Raw genomic sequence first — 23,366 nt, forward strand, 5'->3', positions numbered from 1 at the left:
GGAAAGAGAGAGGAGAATTCAGTAAATATGGCATCATGGTCTGACCAGGGAATAGCTAGGATGTCACAGGAAGTTAGAAGTGGCAATGTTTGTAAGAAAGTGAAGACTTGGTCAATTCCGGAAAACAAACGCTGCGAGTGGTAAAAATAAGGAAAGCCCCATTTAATTAGATGGAGTTACCCCCATACATCAGACAGCATCTTTATATGAAGCAAATATACCAGTTCCTGTGAAGCAGCATCTTCAGGAGAGACTGATGGGGGGGGGCACTATTTTTCTTGTCCAATCGAGGCAACAGAGTTACATTGAAGTCACCGCACATTATCAAAGTACCCTCTTTGTGTGCTGGTATCAATTAGAGTATGTGGGGGAAGAATGATACATGCTTATCATTGGAGGCATAGTAGGACACTAGCAATACCAATGCATCTTGGAGCTGGCCCACTAAAATAAAGTATCTGTCTTCTAGATCTGAAATTTGAAAAATGTAGAACATTTGAAAAATTGTAAAAATTGAGAAAAATATAAAAGGGACATTGTTTTAGAATCCTATACGAATTCCACAATTCTTTAGTGAAGCACTAGACCACCGCTACACCACTGGGTAGGAGACCAAAGGAAGTATTTCAGGCAGAAAAATGTAATCCTATAAGCAAAAGGCATCTGTTTTCTGGGTGTTAAATTTAATAAAAGGCTCCTGAGCCTTGCACATTAACCGACCAAAAAACTAATCAATATAATTATGTCAAGTAGGAAACGGGATTACGCCAATGATCCAATGATCTCAATAAAGAAGAGGGAGGAGAACCAGAATAGAGAAATAAACAAAAAAAATATTGTGAACAAAAAATAAAGGGAAAAGAGGCAGGAATTAAAATGTCATCTGCAGCCAAAAAAAAAAATTCCGACTTCTTCTATTTCAATAATTGTCCTGCGAATCTCTTCTTTATCATAACAATAATCTTTTCAGGTGTAAAATTATTGACAGATTCTATTTTTTGCAATCCTTTTGGGAGATGGAATGCAAAGTAAAGTTTTTTTAGCCTATTCAGGTTAACATGAGGAGTAAGCTCAATTTAATTTGCTGTGGACTGCTGGGATTGCTTTCTATCTACATCTGAGCAGAACAGTATACTGTGTGAAGAGCACAGAGGTTTTCCAATTATTTGTCTCAGCGGGTAAAGCAAGGTGTTAAAAGGAGTTTAAAGGGAATGAATTTACCTTGATATAGTCCTTACTTACTACTGACTAAGGTAAACACCTGTATGTTGTTCAGTTTACAATCTCAGCATAGCTGGCTTCCGTGATTGTAATTAACTAATTTTGGCCTGGCTAATAAAGATGACTCAAGGTTCTGAACCCAGAAGAGGACTGGGTGAAGATATCTGCATTGGAACGAGGGGAAAAATTGCAAACAGGCAGATGATTTTCATGTTAGAGATATTGCCTGTCCCTGCAATAAGGAACTTGCCTGCTCACATTTTGTAAGTTTTGTTTCGCTGTAAAATACAGCCACTAACACTATGAAGTAAACAATTTGCTGTAAAAATGTTGTTTTATTTGCATAAAAGAGCAATTACACCATTACAAATACATTTTCCATGATGTTTTACATTTTAACATAACATTTGTTAAGCTGAATCTAACATACTTGAAAAGTAATAACTAAAAAGACTAATGTACTGAAAATTGGACAATAATGTATTTTTTTTTGCACTTTAAAGGTATTAACTACAGACAGGTGAACATCCGTAAACGTTATTTACTTTAAATGTAATGTTCAAATGAGAAGTGCAGAACTAAATGTTATGTGTGTGTAAATGTTATGTGTCTTTTAATGTGATTGTAATAACCACAAACCAACTGAAGTATAAGGTGTACAGGAACAACCATTATTATTATTATTATTATTAATAATAATAATAATATTATTATTAGTAATAATAATAATTAAAAACACTTCCTGCAACCCTGCATAAAACAGGAACATGCTGATTTCACTGGTGTTGTTTGTCCCATAGTGGCCAATAATGTGTCCCTGTTTACAATGTGTTAACTAAACTCACCTCACCTTGCTTTTTCTGCCCTCTTCCAGGTTTGGGATCTTTGACCATCTGGATTAGTCAGGTCAGTATAATGTTACTTCTGAAAAAGTAATTGTTTCTTTCACATTTTACTTTTGTCAAAGGATCCTTCCTTTGCAGCAATTACAGTCTGGAAGACCTTGGGCATTTAATTTGTTGAGGTAATCTGAGGAGATTACACCCCATGCTTCCTAGAACATCTCCAGAAAGTTGTATTTTCTTGATGGAAACTTTGTTTGTATCTGTTGGTCAAGCTGCTCACATGAAAACTCAGTAGGGTTGCAGAATTGCAGTAACTGCTGGCCACTCCTACACACTGTCCAGCTGTCTGCTTTGTTTCTAAATAGTTCATGGAAAGTTAGAGGTGTGCTTTGGGTCATTGTCCTGTTGTAGGATTCTAGCACTGTCCACAGGGTATGGCATGGTGTTGTAAAATGGAATGATAGTCTTTTTTCTTCAAGGTCCCTTTAACCCTGTGCAAAATTTTAAACAACCAGCAGCGAAAGCTAGAGCTTCCCTGCAAACAAATTTTACCCAAGAAACCGCGCCCTACATAAGGCCCATCCAGGACTATTCCCAGGGGCTCTCTTGTCCCAGTGTTACACATGGTATTATTCACTCCTCCGGGATCTTTTTATTTGGTCTGCATCTTACAAATGTTCTTCTTCATGATCTGAAAACCATAACTTTGGATTCATCTATCCATAGGACATTTTCCCAAACTTTCTGTGTCCAGAGTCTATGTTGTTTTTTCATCACATATTTCTTTTTTTGGACATTCTCAGATAGAACTGTTTCTTCTTAACTCTCCCTAGAGACCAGCTTCCCAAAAGTCACCCCTTCACTGCAGATTTTGAGACTGGTGTTTTGTGGGTTTCATTTATTGAAGTTGTCAATTGAAGACCAGTGGGGTGTTCGTTTCTCAAACAAGGGTTTTCTCAAGGGATCCTCCCACCCCTATTTCTATTGCAATTGGAGCCAGTTTGTACTATGCTGTGCATGGAGTTGTACACACCATTGTATGAGATATTCAGTTTATTTGCAATTTTTTGCATGTAATAGGCTTCATTCATCAGGACAAGAATAGACTGATGAAGTTCTAGGAGAAAGTTCTTTGTTTTTGGTCATTTTCAGTCAGTAGGACCCACATGCAAGACATGCTGAACCAGTCTGAAGAAGGCCATTTTTATTGTGTGTTTATTGAGTGTAACTGTATTGAGCTGTACTAAGATAATTGCAAAAGGGATCTAACGATCAATGAAACCTTTACACTGACAGACATGCATTAGTGAACATAGCATTAAATTGAGACTCAAAACTAACTGTTGGTGGTAATAGGGCTCTCTTCATTTATATAAATATTTATTTATTACCAGCTATTTTCATATGATTCCAGCTACCATAATAGTTGTTTACAACATTAACAATGGCTGGATAGTATTTTTGCTCAAATATTGTTGTTTTAATAGACAAAACAATTGTGTTCTTTCAAAAATGAGAATTTCTAACAGCAGTGTGTACTATATATATATATATATATATATATATATATATTATTGCTATATCCACGTGTTACCTTCACATTCAGCTCATTTGCTCAACTTTCATTGATTTACAAATAGCCCTTGACTTATTTTGCAAATGTTGCTAGAATTTGCACACAACAAATAAACAAGCACTTTTGTTGACCGAATCACTATGCCCATTGTCTATAACTGTACCCTGTAAAAAGGGAAGGCACTGCACTGATGAGTAGCTATACAGATAAAGAAGCAAGTCCTCAAGGTCTGCAAACTATAGTATTTAAAACGCAGCTCATATTTAAAATTTGTCATCCACAGATGTAAATCCCAGACACCCCACTGGACTCTGCATATTGTCTAGGTATTTTACATAATTTAACATTAGAATGCTGCAAGTTAGCAGAGCACAGATCAGTAACTGCACATAAAAGTCAAAACATTTCAGGGGAACTGGCTGAAATTTTCTAAACGCTGTCAGCAAAGTTGCCGTGGCAACCATTAATCTTTATACAAGTGCTGCACACCATTTAGGGCCAGAGAACAGACAGGAAATCAAGGACATTGATAATGAAAAAATATATATCGAGCAAATAGTGGACACAAATGGAGCATTATCTTTCCATCATTAATGCCATGCTAACAGTATGTCACAAAGAGGGCATTATTTTTATGTCATTATCTTTACAACTGAGAAGCGAGAATGAGGCACTATAACCTTTTATCAGCCAGAAAACCCATTATCATAATTGGAATGACTGTGAGATGGGCTCTATCTTCTTGGCTCTTCACTTTTATTTTCCCTGAATGTGGTACAGATGCAGGGACAGGTGTGTTAAAGGGAAAGTGTAGCATATTTTTAGTAAAACCATATTTGATATATTGGTTTGAAGTATAATCTAAGGGAATTTAAATTTGACTTTTATCATTTTGTATTTTTTTGTAATGGTATTAAATAGATTTTACACCAACCACTTGGGGAAGCTGTCAATGGCTAGATGAAATGATCCTCTTTAAGAAGATCTAAACCATAAATGGATGAGATTTGGGTTGTTAAAGGCTGCATAATATTAGTAATGACATTTTCTTATTTTAGAAAATATTTTCCCCAATTTTTATTTTGTATCAGCGATGTTGAACTTTAGATTTCTGTTGGAACTTCACGTCTATGTGTACATGCTCCAGCATATTAAGTATGAACATAACCATTTATACCGTAGTCTGCAACTCAGAGGGTGACAACTTACAAATATAAATAAAATACTCATTAGCATGTAAAATACTGTAAGATAATTAGGACACTATTTATTAACAAGAGGGAAATAGAATTTGTTCTCCACTTGTTTCATTGTCCACCTTTAGAAACAGATTTGCCAAGGCAAACTGATGATTGGGCTTAGAGAATAGAGGTATAAATAATCACTAATCACTGCTTCTGAAAATAGTGATGAGCTGCAAAAGATTTTGGAAACAAATAGCATTTATCCTTATTGAAAATAATGGCTATTTGTTTTAAATTGTAAAATAAAATAAATTAATGTAGTTTTCAGCAATTTGGATGATACATTTGGTGATATTATCAAAAATGTTTTTAGGGTATATCTGTATCTGCATTGCCAAAATATGGTAAACCCCCTCTAATATCTCATATGCCATATACATATATCTGTATTTATTTTTGATCATAAACATTTCTCCAGTTGTATTTGTAACTACATGTTTGTTTACCAATGTGAATTACCTTCTTGCAAGAGATAATTTACTTAGCTTAGTAAATGTGTTGAAGATTCACTTTGCAAGGAATACCAAATAATGTTCAAGGAAGGATTTTTTCATGAACATGTCCGGATGGTCAGCAGAGTTTAATTTCATTTTCTAAGCCACATGAAATATTTCTTGCACCAGTTTACCAGGAAACCAGTACTTCCAGGAGTGAAGATCTCTTTGGTCCCACTGTATCCTGCAGTGTTATGTTAAGGTTAGCAGGAATAATCAATGAGAAGGGGAAGATTTAGGCCTAATATTTAGCAAGAGAGAAACGTATTTGGTCTTTTTACAGGTACATGCTCTGTTGAAATGGTAATGCTGTCTCTTTAACTAGCAAAAAGAAGTTCTGGAAAGTACAATGAATATTTGCTTAAACCTGTAACTTCTTTTAGTGATGGAAAGAAAACAGCGAATTCTACTATTTATTACAGCCTGACATTTCCAATGCCCCATCAGCAACCACTATGACATTTAGTATTAAGCCATTAGATATTTCAACATAAGAGAAGCAAACATAAAACAATATTAGTATAATCCTTTCATCTCCAAACATGAACAGGGGAAATAGGCTGCTTGACTACAGAACTAAATGTTAAAATTAAATTAGTTTGCTTTGAAAGGAAACCAGGGGGGGGAATGGATACTTCAAATTTCCAATAGTTAAGCATTTTAGGTCACTGCCCTTGATCTTTTCCCCTAAAACCCCAATTTTCCCCATTAGCTTTTGAGTTGTGGCTTAGCAATTCAAAGTATTAATACCAAGGATAACCTGGAAGTTCAACATGTCCCCTGCACAGCTCTGCAATCAACAATGCTACTCTGGAGCATGAACATTGGTAAATTAGGTATTGCACTACATTGAACAACGCTTGTGACCCCTTAGTGGGGTTGTTGGATAGAGCACTGCACAGGGGATGGGTTGAACCGCATTAGATCCAGACTGCTGTGTTGTGCAGTGGCCCGATCTTGAGCCTAAAGCTAACACCAGTATTTTAAAAAAGCCCACAGCACACTAGTACATTCAAAGAAGAAAAAAAAACATTGGCACACTGTCTTCATTACAATAATGTTAAATATTGTTTTAAATAATTCATTTTACATTATATTAGAGAAAATTCTTAAATATGTTATATCTTTAAAAGTTGAGTCATACCAGATAAAAATGGCTGTCAAAGTCGGTCACTCTTATGTCAATAGAATCTTTTTAAAGGCCTATTTATTTCTCCTTTTTTAAATGTGTGTAAAGCAAACATTGAGTAGAAAATGCCACAGGGAAAACATGCTGCTATGAAAATGGAGAGAAAATTATAAATAGAAAAACAGTATAGGACACAAAATATGTAGTTAGGAAATATGCTTTTTTTATTTGGAAGCATATTAGCCTGTAATATTATACCATAAATAGAGAGCATTTAGTGAAATCAATATGATAATGTAAATGTAATGAAGATATATACATTTCAAATATCTAGGCTTTTTTTCTTAATTCAATAAAAAATACATACATATAATTGTGCAGCTCATGTTTTAAAACCACTCTATTACATATTTTTTATACAATAGTTCAATTACATTGCATATACATTGTGGAAGGGTAAAATATGTTTAAAAATATCGTATATTTTACCTTGACATTTCAAAATGTCAAATGTAGTTAGAAATATTCATAGGTAATTTGCTGACTTTTTTCAAATGAATTGGAAATATGAGATTCAGGTCCGGTCAGCGAGGTAATTGTTAGCTTGATACTCTCAGTCATTCCCTGCAGCAATACAGTATTACAGCTAGTATAATGAAATGTCATTTGATGTGGCTGCTGTGTGCACATCTTACCACCTAGGCTTTAACCAAGCCTTTTTAATGTAGTGTGCTACGTGTTCTTTGCTTTGTACCTAACAATCAAGTCAAATGTTATTTAAAACCTTTGATGTTCCAAAATCAAGGCTTGTTTAAAGCCTTGATCGCTTTTGAATTTGAAAATTAGTAGGAACTTAAAGCGGATCTAGAAAACAAAGAAAAAAAAAGGCATGCACCGTGTACCTTAGAGCTCAGTCTGGGCATTATCGGCGCACAAAGGAAGCTGCGGGGAAGGTGTAACTCCTGCACATCACCCAATCAGCGAGGGGGATCAACGTCACCATGAAGGTCTGCAGTGGAATCAGTGGTGAAAATGGCGGCGTCCATCTCTGCACCAATGGCAGATCCTGGACTGAGATAAGTATGTGACATGATACTGGCACATACTGTGCATACTTGCAAATATGGCAGAAGCTCACGACCCCCCGATCCGTTTAGTTCTGCTTTCAATAATTAAAACCAGTACCAATTAATACCAAAGATACCAACGAAAAGACAGGTCTATATATATATGTATAAATCTATATATATATATATATATATATATATATATATAACTTTCTTAAATAAATCACTGAATGTTCACTAGGTGAGAAATCAGTTTGGAAAGAGGCATGGATAAACAAAAACTATTTCTTCAAAACAAAAAAGAGGAATCTGCAACAAAGTTTGTTAAAATCCTTACAATGTAAACAAATCACCCAGGGGCCATTATTTTTTTCTCAACAAAAAAACAAGAAAAACACCCCCATATACACATACTACAACATACATTATGATGTGTCCTGTTACTTTCATTGCAACTGATGATTTCTGTATTGTATAACATGATGCTTGCAATTAACAAAAGTACATTAAATTGATTACTTTTTTTATAATCCCACCCTGTATTTGTGAATATGCTCCTTTGCCCATTCCCTAGCACATATATTTGCCAACAACTGCAATAGGAGAGAAGCATAAGGTAAGTTTTTGTTATATTTAAATAGAAGGAGGTGGTTTTAAATGTAGCCAAGGCATTCGGGTGGATTTACATATTCCTTCTGTGTTTTTACTCAATGCTGTTAAATCCCATTTATGAATAAGATCCCTTTTATTTTCATATTTTAGCGTATCTGAACCAAATCCCTTAACACTTAACCAACTCATTAACACTATGCAAAAACCTCATTTTAAATGTTTACTATTGGAAATGAACACTATACTTTTGGGGTAGTATTGTTATGGTAATGCTGTCAGCAAAAAACTACATTGTAGAAGATTCAAATAATAAAAGCTTTAGCACAAAGATGCCAAACTTACAAGGTGATGAATGATGTGTCAATGATGTGGAAAGCTGTGTACTAAAATGAAGTGATCTTCATTATAGCTGACACATACTACTAAATGGCAATCAACCTAATATGACTCACCTGTGCAGCTGTTTCTGTAATAATAGATTAGTAACTACAAAGCTAATGTCTTTTTCTTTCATTTTTTCCACTCCAAAAAAATATATTAATAATAATGGAAAAAGCTCAGCACTGCTCTTACAGTCAAACTATTATGTTATAAATTGCTTTACAATATATTTCGGTACAAAAAGAAACGTCTATAGGGACTTTTGAGGCAGCAAACAATGGCATAATATAGACATAATATAAACAAGTATAAAAATATACCTTTATGTCCACATTCATAGTTACATAGTACGGTAGGTTAGGTTGAAAAAAGACATAAGTCCATCAAGTTCAACCACTAGGGAAATAAACATATCCCAGATATAAAACCCTATAAGACATAGTTGGTCCAGAGGAAAGCAAAAAAACCCTGGTACAATTTGCTTAAACAAGGGAAAAAAATCCTTCCTGATTCCATGGCCCTGATTTATTAAAGCTCTCCAAAGCTGGAGAAAATACACTTTCATCAGTGAAGCTGGATGATACAGAAAACCTGGAGTGGATTTTCTAAAAGTCATTAGGTATTTGTTAGCAAATGTTTTCAATTCTGGACCAGATCCATTCCATATTTGCTGGATCACCCAGCATCACTGGTGAAAGTGTATTCTCTCTAGCCTTGGAGAGCTTTAATAAATCAGGGCCCTAATACCCGGTTATATTCTGTGCTTCTAGAAAAGCATCCAGCTTTTTTTTAAAGCAATCTATGGTAGTTGCTAAAACTTCTTTCTGAGTGATTATTTTCAATTGTACAACTTCTGCCCATACAAAGAAAACTTATAAAGATAAAATTCTTACATATATAATATCAATATAGGGGCGAACAATTAATGTAGGATGTCAATCATAAAAGTTTCAACGTGTTTCACAGATATAAATCTGCTTCATCAGGAAACATATATGTATGCAGAAAGGAGGTAATTACTAAAATAAAACACAAACAGGAAAGTACCTCAATATATCAAAAGCAATCAAATGGTATATATATAAACAGGAAAAAAAGAGTAAAACACATAACCATATATACAGCTCCACTGCTACTTTAACCTGGATGGAGGAGGTTCAGGGAGCGGTGCTGCAATCACCAATGCAATCCCACGTGCAAAGATTTCCAAAGATATTTACTTTGCCATCATCGCTCAGCCATTAGCAATTATAGTGGGTGTGTACTGCCAAACTAAAAGGTGTCAAAATCACAAAGACCTCAAAACTAATTTCATAGATAATAGTCAATACTAAAAAAGGTAAGAGTGTGGCAGTAGGGCAGTGCAATCATAAAGCACAAAACTCCATATGTGTATTTATAGTAGAGTATCAGAGTATATAGCTTTTATCAAATCTATCAAAAACTGTCGTCAGCACTACAAATAGAGTTTCTATATGTACCACATAATGATGATAAATATCAAGGAATCAAATCACAAAGTAAAAAAGATATCTATAAATATTTATACACACTCACTATTTGTATGAAGGCAAAATCGAATCCAATGACAAACGATTGTATGGTATGGACTCCCAAAGACAAAAGACCTGTACTCCACTCATACTCCATTGCATACAAGTTTGTGAGTGTTGAATAAACCATTTAATCAAGAATGTTGTAGCAGTGCATGGTAATGAAGGAAACACACAACACCTGCATTGTTGTGAATTAAAATGTGGGTCCATTGTCAGCTACTGTACTACATGTACATTGTGGGATCATGCTGCACAGAGTTCCTTGTGTGTTCATGCACATTGTCACAAATAAAAGGTCTGAATGAGGCCTAAAGGCTAACAATATTTTCAAAAAGTTTAGATCTCCTACTCCATGCTAACAAGTCCCCCCTTATCCCGCAATGACCCTAGATCAGTGACAATGTGGTCTGCGATCCTGCACCATAATGGGTGACTCACACAACAAACAGTGTCACACTTACCTCTTCCTCGCCCGAACATGCCGGCTCTTCCGGATTTAATCAGTTACTCCCTCCAACCGGCCAATCAGGAAATAGCCGCTTAATCACCCTTGGCTATTTAGCTAGCTCTGACGCAGCGTTCGTGCCGAGCCCCCTAGCTCTGAGGAGCATTTCCTATATACCTGTTGGTTAATTTAGTGCTTTCCCTGTCCAGCACCTGTATTAAACCCTTGTGGCCCAGTCTGTTGTTTCCCAGCCAGTTTGCTGTTGCTGTATTCCTCTATGTCTGTGTTTATCCCCATGAAACCTGTGCCTCCTGTTGCTTCCAGTGTCTCCTGTGTTCCCTGTGTCTGCAGTGGCCCTGTGTCACTGGTGTTTATTTCCTAGATCCCTGGTTTGTTACCTGTCCTCTCTTGCTTGCGGCCTGCCTCAACCCCAGCCTTCCTTGACAATTCTTCTGCCTAGTGATTTGGTGATGTGTATCTTTCTGCCCACCCTAGTGCGCCCAAGGGCCGCAACCTGGCAGTAACCAGCAGCACAACATTCTTACCACTAAAGGCTCTGGAGAAGACCTGGTTGCCATTTAGACTCTGCGCCTTGGCCCTTCTCAGGGCTCACACCACTTTTGTGGAAGCCTTACCACCCCCTAGAGGCTCTGTCTCTTCAAGCATGACAAATAGCTTCTAAATCAATGATGTGTTGCAAGGTATAGGAAACATGTTACCTATCCAACCCTTTATTATAGTTATTTAGCAAAACTAAAACTAATTTACTACAAACTTTTAATGGATATTTAAAATGATGCACAACAACTTAAAGTAAACTCTCAGGAAATAGTTAAATAGGCAGTTAAAGCACATGTATGTAAACTGGTTTTGATAATTCTTTTCACCAGTATCAGTTTTAGACAAAATAGGGCCCTGGGTATAAACGAAGTAGGGCCTCCCCTACACGACATTCCAGATACCTGTACCAGACTGTAGCCCTACCAAGTCAATTACTGGAAATGTGATCAATGGGCTGTGGAAATGAGGCATTGGAGTGGAAATATGACAGGTGGGACAGGACTTACAAAAGCTCTTTATATCAGTATGCAAATTGGGTGAAAACAGCTGAAAAAATTGTATTTTCATATGCCAGGACCCCACCCAAGTGATGAGAATGTGCCAGATTGAGCACAGTTCTCCTAAAAGCCTAAAATAAGGGTTGGATCCCCTCCCTCATGTCCCTCAGTGACCACAGTCTCAGGAGCCCAGTGCTCCTCCTGGCATAGTTTTTGGAACAGGGGAAAATCTCTACCAGGGATCACCTAGTCCATAAACAAGTTAATATACAGCCTCCTGGCTGACAAAAAAAATTGGCTGCGCTATAAAGTAAATGCAACTCTGTTTGGATGAACACAGACTGATCTACAGTCATTCTAACCTACAACCACCTGCTGCTTAGAAGCTAAATAGGCTTAAAGGCCTTAGGAAAATGTGGGGCCTGGATTTGGGAATCCACCCCACTTTAATATTGCAGATTCCCATTAAAACCAGCCTCATAACAGACATTTTGAACAACCAGTAGAAGAACCTTCAGGTTCCCCATGGACAAACCAATGCTGGATTTATCTCAGATCTGGTATCTTAGATATCAAGATCCCACAAAGCATCCATCCAGCACTCTGCATAGTAACACGGGTGACATTTTTTTACTGTGTTACATAGGGCTACCTTCATACTATGTCATTGTGTTTTCTACTACTTCAATGAACAGGAAGTGAACAGAAAACTCCCCACTGGGACCAAGGCAGCAAAACATTGCCTGACAGCAGTTTTAACCCCTTCATTCTAAAAACTAAAAAGTATTGTTGTTGTATATAATTTGAAACACACCTCTATATCTCTGGATTAGGCTATTCTTTCCTGCTTATTGCAAAACTAAAACACAAAAATGCATAGAAATAGGTTAAAAAACAAATCTGCCCTTTTTTAATATTGTTAATAATATTATCGCACCAAAATGCAAGACAATTGTGTGTGTGCTTCTGGTAGAAGTAGAAAAAAGGGCATTTTTTTTGACACAGAGGAAAAGGAAAGCCAAACCAACACCACTAAAATTCTTTCCAATTTAGCAGCCATTTTCTAGAATTTAGATTCATGCACATTTTGACTTTCATTCTTTTTCTTTCATTGCAAGCTTTTTATTTCAAATACATCACCATTACGTCTCACTCCTACCTCCTAAACTACTAAACCTTCTACATTATTAGTTTGAACATGCAATTTTTATATCAAGCTCAAACTGAGGAGGGAATTGAAACTTTATTTTACATAGTGCATGTTCAAATAATTTGTACTGCAGATTGCTTTTTGAAATATGAACAAATGAAGGCCAATTTTTTAAACTGCAGCTACCTTTGATATGTATGTATTTTATTATCTGACCTGCATTAGAAAAATGAAACATGAAATGTAGAATATTGAGGGACAGTTGCCATCTTTTCTTTTTCTACATAATGATCACCATTTAATTTAAACATTACTTCTTTATGTAGCCAAAGTATAGAATGAACTGGGCTTCCTATTCAAAAGATCAGAATAAATATTTTACATTCTTTTTCAAATTTTACTGATCAGCTTAAAATTGAAAAGTTGCCTGGGCACAAATTTCAAGCATTATTTTCTACACAAATGAGGCCTCATTGACCTTTCTTTACGTTTGTTATGCTCAGCTTCTCATACATACTATATTCGGGTGTTGTCTGGCTGCTTCTTTCCCTTGCAGCACAGTGTGATCCTTTACAATAATTAATTGCATAAAATCTGTGATTTAATGTAAACAATGCTGTAAAAGAATAGAGGTTAGGAAAAAAATATAAAGTGCAAAGATTTTAAGCATATTTCCTTAATATGATATACTTTAAATTAATATATACATATTATATAAACTATATGAACTGCTCTTCATTGTCTAATACTACTGCCACACTAATCAAATATATTTTATACAATAAATAGGCATAAATCAATAATATCAGGATACGGCTATTGTTAGACTGTGCAATTTTAATTCCTTTAATTTCAGCAGTTACATAAAATAGATTGAAAAGAGGATAAATCCATTTGGTTGTATGTAAACTTTTTAATGGTTTTGGAACTATTGGAATTTAGCATTAATGTAAATGCATTGGATAATTTTTTGGACAATTTGGTTAATTTTAATGTCCTAAGTTTAGCTGTTTTAAAATTTGTATTTTTTTTTCATAAATGTTGTGGTTCTAAAGTTCAAAATCTTTGGACCCCTGAAATAGAACTATGGCCACCCAATAAGTAACAGCTGTGCTGAACTCATTATAACTACATTACAGTTTACATTTACAGTTTTCTGCTAAGACATATTCACACCTGGTGTCCTGTTGTGTTGCATTACAAAATGCATGCCAATGAACATTTTGTAATACACTTTTGTGCTAAGGCAGATAATTCAAAGGCTTCCAAGGCATACAAGGGCTGTTTGACAAGTAGTGAGCCTAACATATAAATAATAAAAATATTTGTAAAAACTCTGTAAATTAATAAAATATAATGCCATAGATTCAATTTTTTTTTTTTTTTTTTAAACAAATTTAAAAATTGCATGTTGGTGTTTTTTTTTCAGATGGAGAAAATTGAGCACAGGGCGGTCATTAGGGAAATCCATAAAGAGATGCAAAAAGTGTTAAAAGATGATTCTCCTTCTTATTCCACTGTCAAAAGATGGGTTGTCGAGATCAAACAAGGTAGAAAAAAACCTCTGTGATAAAGAAAGGCCTGAAGCACCCAAAGTTGTCACAACCCAGGAAATGATTGACAGAATTCACAATATTGTCCTCCAATATTGTGAAGACAGACTACCAGAAGCATTGCTAAAGCTAAGTACACACTTGCAATAGTTATAGTTAGAAAACGAACGACTAACGATTATGCATAATTATTTTGAATGATCGTATTGTGCACAATTCTGTACATGTTGTAATAATACGGTCGTTCAAATATAATCCACCAATACTGTACACACGCTAGATATGATCGTTTGAATGATGCAATAAGTGAGTAAAGGAGAAAGTGTACTGCAGAACCATCTACGATCACTGAACGACCGTACACACCATAGATAGTGAACGATCGACGCTCAATCAGATCCGCAGGGATGGCCGTTCATTTCCAGGGACAATCCTTGTTCGTCTGCGTCGTTGTGCAGTTTTTATGTTAACTATTATCAGACGATCGGTTGTTAGTAGTTTGTTTCAAGCGATAATTATTGCGTATGTGTACGCAGCTTAGGAGTATGGGGATTTCAAATGAAAGAATTTACCACATTCTTACTGAAGAACTTGAAATGAGGAAACTTTCTTCAAGATGGATTCCGAAACTTCTGACTCCTGACCAAAAGAGATAACGAGTGAGATGCTCCAAAGTCTTTCTTGAGCATTTCAAAAAAATAGGCAGCAATTTCTTGAAAAGTTCATAACAATGGATGAGACTTGGATCCATCACTTTGATCCAGAGACAAAACAGCAGTCTCAACAATGGAAACACAAAGGTTCTCCTACCCCAAAGTAGGCAATGATCACCAAGTCCTTAATGAAGGTCATGGCCTCTGTCTTCTGGGATATTCATGGTGTAGTGATGAATGACTTTCTTGAAAAAGGTCAAACAATCACACAGACTTATTATTCCACATTATTAGGAAAGTTAAAGGAGGAATTGAAGGTGAAACGCCTTGACAAAAGGCGTTTTGTTTTATCAGGACAATGCGCCAGCACAAGTCAGCTGTTGAAATAGCCACAATTCATGAATGCAGCTTTGAATTGTTAGAACACCCACCTTATTTGAAATATTGGACATTAACTTTTTTTTTATATACCACAACTACAAGTAGTGTTTTACAATGTGTTCTGCAACATATCTGCTTTGGTTACTGTATTAGGGTGCCAGTGACAAAGAGCAATGCACATACCGAATGTTACCATGCATTGCAGTAACACACATATTAAGGCTTTCATTCCAGCAATGCTCTGGTGAGATTGAGCCCTGCTATTTTACTAATATACCTGTTGATCCAGCCAGTGAATTCCAGTTTAATACATATTTTTCACTTCTTCCTGCTTTGATTACAGTGAAAGACAGTGAAAACAACGTTGCACAGGGCATGGCTGGGCCTAATCAAATCCACTGTTTCTGCATTAACAGCACTGCTTCTGTTAGAAAATATCTCCAAATCTAAGCAGCATTGTTATATTTATTATTAAATTGTATTTATATAGCACCAACATATTGCACAGTGCTGTACGTTAAATTGTTGAGAATGAGGAGGTTTAAGGCAGAGATGGAGGATTTAGATCAATCAGAAAATAGAAAGAAGAACGTTATTTTACTGTAGAAAGTTTGATCACTTATTTATTACTAACACGTGGTATACATTTACAATAATGCTAAACTCCTACCTTACCTGCAGTCTTCCACAGTTTTACAAGTTTTTTTTTTTTTTTGTTGCTTTCACTGCAATTTGTGAACTCTGCAAAGGACCCCTTATACTCACCTTACCAAAGTTATTCCCCTGTTCCTTACTTTTTTGCAGCCATCTGCAATACCCAGCAATTCCAGGTATAGAGGAGCAAGTGGCCTCCTAGCCTTTAACACTGTTTGGGTATAGGAATCAATTGTTAGGTCTGAGTCATTTTAGTACCAGCTGTGGAGGAGAAAGCGGAAATGGTGAATAACCAGTAAGGAGATTAGAAAGGCGTTCAGGGATCCTATTGCAGAAACATTGTCACTTTACTGGATTGGTTTATTTGTACAAAATTTTGTCATGTTGCCTTTGGGGTTTCCACTAATCTTTAAAAAATGTTGGAGGTTTGTCAGAAATAGAATATGTATGCTTATTAAATCATAACTGAGACACCATTTATTTATATTATTTTCCATACTACAATGTTAACATTCATTATTAGAGTTTTATATATTTACCTAATGGAACACATTAGTTTGTGAGTACACAGATACTGAACAGCCAATACATTAAAACCACTTAATAATATTGTATTCCAATAAAACAGTTCTGAGCCATTAAACAATGGACTCCAGACCTCAGATAGTGTCTTATAGCATCATATACTTTAGATCAGGCTGCTTTTTTTCAATAGACCCACAAACACTCAGCCATCCACATGATTAAAAAGAAAACACAATTCATCAGACCAGGTCACCTTCTCTCATTGCTCCATGGTCCGGTTCTGATGTTTATGTGCCCATTGGAAACATATTCGGTTTTAGCTTGGGTCAGTACAAAGTGGTCTGCAGCAATAAGCTGTGATTCACTGTATGTTCTGGTTTCAATGCATCACTTTCAAGAACTGTCTGTTCACTGACTTTCTTATACATAGTACCCCTTGACAGGTGTCATATTTGACATAATGCTATTCATTTCACATGTCAGTGGTTTTAATGTTTTGGCTGTGTGTATATATGAACTGCTCATTGACCTGAAGTAAGGTATCTAATACTGTAAACTATATATCCCTCAGTGTGTGTTTATTCCTTTTCTAATGTCACTCCTAACATTTCAAGTAGAGGCATGTGGTCCTGGTAAGAAACACCCTTTTATAGCGGCGGCGGCAAAAAAAAAAAAAAAGAAAGCATGAAATTTTATGATAGGAACACTAATTTAGTAATAATTGCTTCTGTTTGTACTATTTTTATATATATGGAAAACTATACTGCCTTGCATATTGTTTGTTTTTAGCTCTAAAATGCTCAGAGGAAAAATAATATAATAATAATAATATTACCATGCATATAATTTATATTTGCAAACAAATCCACCTGCTGAGAACCCAAGAGAGCTTGTGGCTAACAACCACCATCTAATGAGAACAATGCCTGCTTTTTACATTAGCAACCTGGTTCCTGGCCATTTACTACCATACAGTGGGAAGCATTCCTATTGGCTAGTGGTGGTATCCAATGATATAGAGGAGTTTAAACCCTAAAACAATTTTGGAGGATAGTTTATGTAAACTGTGATAATAAATTAAACATCTGTGTTGTTTTTTTTTTTTTTTTGGAAATGTTATCAGGAAAAATATTCAGTAAAAAATACAGGTAGTGAGTTATAACTTACTGACATTTGATAATACAAATGTCGGTTCTTTCTAGACGACAATAATTTCAAGGCCAGTTTGTCCTCCACCTTATGCTGTTTTTTTTTTCTACATACCCAAACAACAAACTATATTTATGTACATTACACAGCGCACTCCTAGCTGTGGGACGGTGCAGGGCCTTGTCCCTACTAATGAACATGTGATCACTATATCAGCTATGCTTTGTTGATAATCAGCTATCAGAGACAACTGCTGGTGTATGTCTTTATATAGAAATTCAATCTACACACAGAAATACAGGAAACATTTCTATTTTGTTCCCTGTACCTATAATAATATATAAGAACAAGATATTTAAACCAACCACTGTGTCAAATAAATTACCTTGTATACCTTTAAAAACAAAGGAAAGTTATTTAATGGGGCAAATATTAAAAGGGTCTTTGAAAAGTTAATCAATAAATACACTGATGCTTCAAAATTTTATATGGGCACCCATGACCTTCATATGGATAAACTGTGTTTATAAAATAAACCCCATCATCAAAAAAAATGATTTCTAAATAAATAAGTAAAAAACAAGGGGTTGGGTGGGACCAAGTAGCAGCTAGGTGGCTGAACAAAGTACACAAAGAATATAATGTCTAGAATAAAGCTGTGTTATAATTACCTGTAAAGGCACTGTACCAACAAACAGGCATACAAAGATAATATATGTTCCAAAGTAAAACATAATCCAACTAGAAATATAATACTTCACAGTTCTAATTTAATGGTCAGTATGACCTGATCATAAAATATTTACCCTTGTAATCTAATAAAACAATAATCTAATAAATGTTAGATCCAAAGTAAACATAATCCAACTAGAAATATGGTACTTCACAGTTCTAATTCAAGGGTCAGTATGACCTGATCATAAAATGTTTACCCTTGTAATCTTATAAAGCAATAGTCTAATAAATGTTCTAAAAACCAAAAGTTAATGATTGTTAATCAAGCTGTGTATAAATAAATCATAGTTACTTTAAACATGTGTTCTGAGTCTGAGACTCTGCAATCACTTACCAGATTTAAAAAAGAAAATCATGCAGCTTTTGAAGATTAAAAGGGTAAAAGAATACAGACAGCCTCTGCTGATGTGAAAGGTAGCAGGGGCCCCACTAGACAGACAGCCTACACTCCAAACTAAATGCTAATAAAACTTTGTTATACTTGTAAGGCATAGTACCAATGATGTTTTGAGGCCAGGCAGGGTATTTTTTCCCAAGCGGACCATGCTTTATTTCCAGTATGATAAAGACACATTTTAGTGCATTTGAGAAGATTTTGAAATTCTGACATGTGTTTGTGGCTCTCCGTGCCTTCCTGTCCTACTTACGACTGTACCTTTGAAGCTGAGGAAAACCTCCTAAATAAGCAAGTACTTACATAATTTACAGAAAGGTCAAACACTGGAAGTAAGAATTTTAAATACTTGATGTAAGTTTTTACCTAAGCTGGTAGCAGGGTCTCTTTACATCAGTAGTAATAACACAGGTCTATGTAAAAAGTAATTAAAGCGGAAGTAAACAAAAAAAAAACACCTTTAATCCCGCAGATCAGTCTATCCATCGAGAGGTTTCTTCCATCGGGTCCTGCGTCGTCCTAGTATCCGTTTCCGTCTTCCTCAAAGGAAACGCCGGGCACTGACATCTTCTTTTCTCTTCTATCGGGTTCTTTTTGGGAAAAAATGTTGCTGATCTGACTTTGCATGCTTGAGATCTGCAATTGTGTTTTCCATTGATGAAATAGCTCTTTTTGCACATACCCAAGATAAGGGCATGCGCAGAAGGAGCAGCCAAGAGCCCAGGATGCGTGACATAGGAATCCTGGGATGCTTTGTGTTCCCATTCTGTCTTGATCATCGCGGCAATAAAGACAGAAAGGAGAGGTGCTGCACCCTTTTACTTTTTTTTTTTAAAAAAAGGTGTTGCACTTTAAAAAAAAATCACTTTAAATAAAAGGGTTGTATAGACTTTTATGTAAAGTAAAAATTCTGAGTTTAGGTCCGCCTTACCTGTGAAATTCTTGATTAGTAATGTTCTGATATTGCTTGGATTATTACTTTTTTTTCCTAAACAATAAAAATGCATTCAACCTTATCTAAGCCCAAGAACAAAAATAGAAAAAGAAAAAAATTGCAACTTATCAGATATGGTAACTGTATTATGTAGCACACCGCCTCAGGAGCTGCTGGTATGGGTTCCTGTGTGGTGTGGTTCTGATCTAATTTTTGAGAATTGTAGAAAGAAGGGTTAGGGTGCAGGATGTCCATTAACCGGTCATCTCACTGGGGAGGTATGTACCTCACAATACTTTACTCTTCTAAACTGTCCTTGGGCAATCCACCTGTAAGGCCCGCACTGGTGTCTAGCTCTACCACCTATATTTACTTATATTACGTAATCTGAGTTTTCTGTAATCCATTGCATTGCCAGCACACAGAAAGGAACTCCCTGCATCAGTAGAAGTGTGCTCCCATATGTATGGGAGGTGTCATTTCAACTCCTTTTTGTTTCCTACACTACAAATAACACTGGGGAACACATTTTTTGTTGACTTTAATTTTTAAGCTTATTTAAACTAAAATAGGTATGCTGATTCTGAAAGTGCAGTTAGTTTTCTTCTATCCTGTCAGTTTTTTCCCCACCGCTTACATTAATGCGGTTACTGTAGTGTGGATTTGTATAGAACATTCATTTACACATAAGACAGTGTGGTCAGAGGTTGTGCGCTGCTCTACATAGTGAATAAGAAAAATGTATTTTTCTACTTACACACATATTTCCTTTCTTCCAGATCATGTCTGGCTCTGCTGTTTCTCATCGTAAGTGCCTAAACAACCCTGATTCATTTTGTTATATCTGTGGCAGTTTCACCATTCCCAGTCAAAGGGCGAACATCAGCACATTTGTAGAGCAAGCATATTTGGCATATTTCAAGATTAAACTTGGTGAGCAAGATAAACAGTGTGTCGAGGGTTTATGGATGTGGACAAAAAAAACATGTGATAAGATGCCATTTGGAATACCTATGGTTTAGCGAGAGTCAGGAGATCATTTCAGTGACTGTTACTTTTGTATAGTGAAAACTTCAGGAAATTACAAGACAAATAAATGTAACATAGAGTATCCTAGTCTATCATCGGCTATATGCCCAGTGGCTCATTCAGATGAAATCCCAGTCCCGGTTTTTGTTACACTACCCTCTCTTGAAGAACAAGATTATGGCAATAAACTAGGTGACAATGATGAAGAATTTGAAACTGAAGAAGACACTGTTCTTAAAGGATTTGATCAGCATGAATTGATGACAGTGATTTGGAAGGTGATTTGGAACTATTGAAGAAGGCTTCAGAACTCTTAGCATCAAGACTGCGTGAGAAAAACTTACTTGAAAAGGGAACGTTTTATTGTAAAAAAAAAAAAAAGTCGTAGAATAACAACAAATCATTTGTAATTACAAAAGAAATTTAAATAAATAGTACATTCAAGTTATTACTTCATTATTTTTTCATTGTATGTAAAATTTGTATGTTTTTTGACAAAAATGGAGGCACCCTCCTGTATGGTAAAACTGGATGTGATAGCATAAAACTGGGCTCATTTCTGGTTTCACAACCCAAATAGTGAAAAAATAGAAAAAAAAAACAAGTGTAAGATCTAACGCAACAAGAAATGCATTCCCCAGTGTAATATATATATAATAGTGCAGAGGTCGGCAAACTCTAGTCTTTAGGCCAGATACAGCCTAGCCAGTAGTTTGTTCCAGCCTAAGGCCCCCTGGCCGTTCCGGTCTAACTCCGGCCGGCAACCCGCAGCGGAGCCGGAAAGAACAATTGGAGCTGCTGGAGTTCCTGAGCCACATTCGGCTCTTGAGCTTCCGTGTTGTGGCTCCCTTCCATATTTACCGTGGCCGGTGTTAACACTTCCGCCGTCAGGGTAAATAGGGAACATTTCCCCTTCCGGGGGCGTTCCTGGTGGGGGGCGGAGCCAGTAGGGCAGGACTCGAGAGAGAGTCCCGCCTAGTGTGCTCCAGCCTACCTCTGAAATGGCCTAGTGGACAAAAAGTTTGCTGACCTCTGTAATAGTATATAGTCAATGGCAATTATTGACAGAAAAAGTACTGCTGTATTTTGAGGCTGTAAGAAGGGTGTTCAAGAATCAGAGTAAAATGTGTTCTAGACTTACCTAATTACTAATCTTTAGAGGTCCCTATTGAATGCTGATTCTGGTGGTCTAGGCTGGTGATTTAATTTTTTGAAGCAAAATGTTAAACACAGCCAGCATCCAAATAACATTTACAGTTTTCACACTCTCTAAGTGTCTATTGGGAATAGTTTCATTTATGTAAGCGTTTCTCTATTCGTATACAACCATGCACAAAGCACAGAGCATGGTAAAGCTGGAAACCATGCCATGCTTCTCCAGGTTATATTAATAATGCATGCCCAGGGAATTCAAATCTTGAGCAGCCCTGCATTCCTATTCTCTGCATCACTAGTTAACATGCCATCCACCACAGCGATTAGAAAGGTGCAGGAGATAAGAGAAAGCAGGGCCAGGTTCCAGCAGGATTGCCGTTCAGGATTTTTATAACAAAGCACAATACAGTGCTTCCAGTTCATTCCAATAGAAGACCAACCTATCATGCAAATATTTGGGGAAAACAGCTATAAAATACATGTGAGGCGTTACCAGTTTACTAGGAATTCAGGATTTTTTTAATGTTGTGTGCTGGTATTTTTAATTAGGAACGTCACATAATGTTCTTATTGATCCCTTACTAATGTAATTAAGACTCAAGTCAAAGATAGCTGAATCCTAAAGAATAACTTCATAAACTGCAGAATTTCTGAAGGGCTGTTGTTTATTTTTTATCTCATAGCAAAAAGAATCCCAAATCAATATTTTGTTGAACAGTTTGGCAATTAAAGTTAGCAATTAGTTAAAGTTCAGTTCTCTATAAAAGATAATAACTCAATAAATGTCTTCTATCCCAAGAAGACCTCATCTCCCACTCCACTCTCCCATGGTTGTTATTTACTACAAATAAATGTACCCCATTCCAACCCCCTCCCAACCTCACAACTCCACTATGGCCCAAGGGCCGGATATTGTTCCTTTTTTTTCTCAACATTTTGCCCTTTTAAAATTATACTGTCATAGAGTTACCATAGTTTGATATTTTTATTGCCACAGTATGGACTGTACCATAAATAATGGTGTTGTAAACCTTTATTTTTGTCTACTCAATAAACACAAATTGCTCCCTTAAATTATACCAAAGACTACATTGCACAGACAATGGGCCTGATTTATTAAAGCTCTCCAAGGCTGGAGGGCATACACTTTTATCAGTGAAGCTGGGTGATCCAGAAAACCTGGAATAGATCTGATACAGTATTGCTAGCAATGAGCAAATTACTTTTAAGATATCAATTCTATGTTTGCTGGATCACCCAGCTTTACTGATGAAAGTGTATCCTCTCCAGCCTTGGAGAGCTTTAATAAATCAGGCCCAATATATTTAGTAATGGTAATGTAAAAGGCCAGGGAAAACTGATAGTATTGTTTACAGCACAACTTCCTTTGAAGCTGAACTCCACGCAAAGTTAAATTCATAGATAA

Source organism: Pyxicephalus adspersus, chromosome 5 (assembly GCF_032062135.1).
Source record: "Pyxicephalus adspersus chromosome 5, UCB_Pads_2.0, whole genome shotgun sequence".
NCBI lineage: Eukaryota > Metazoa > Chordata > Amphibia > Anura > Pyxicephalidae > Pyxicephalus > Pyxicephalus adspersus.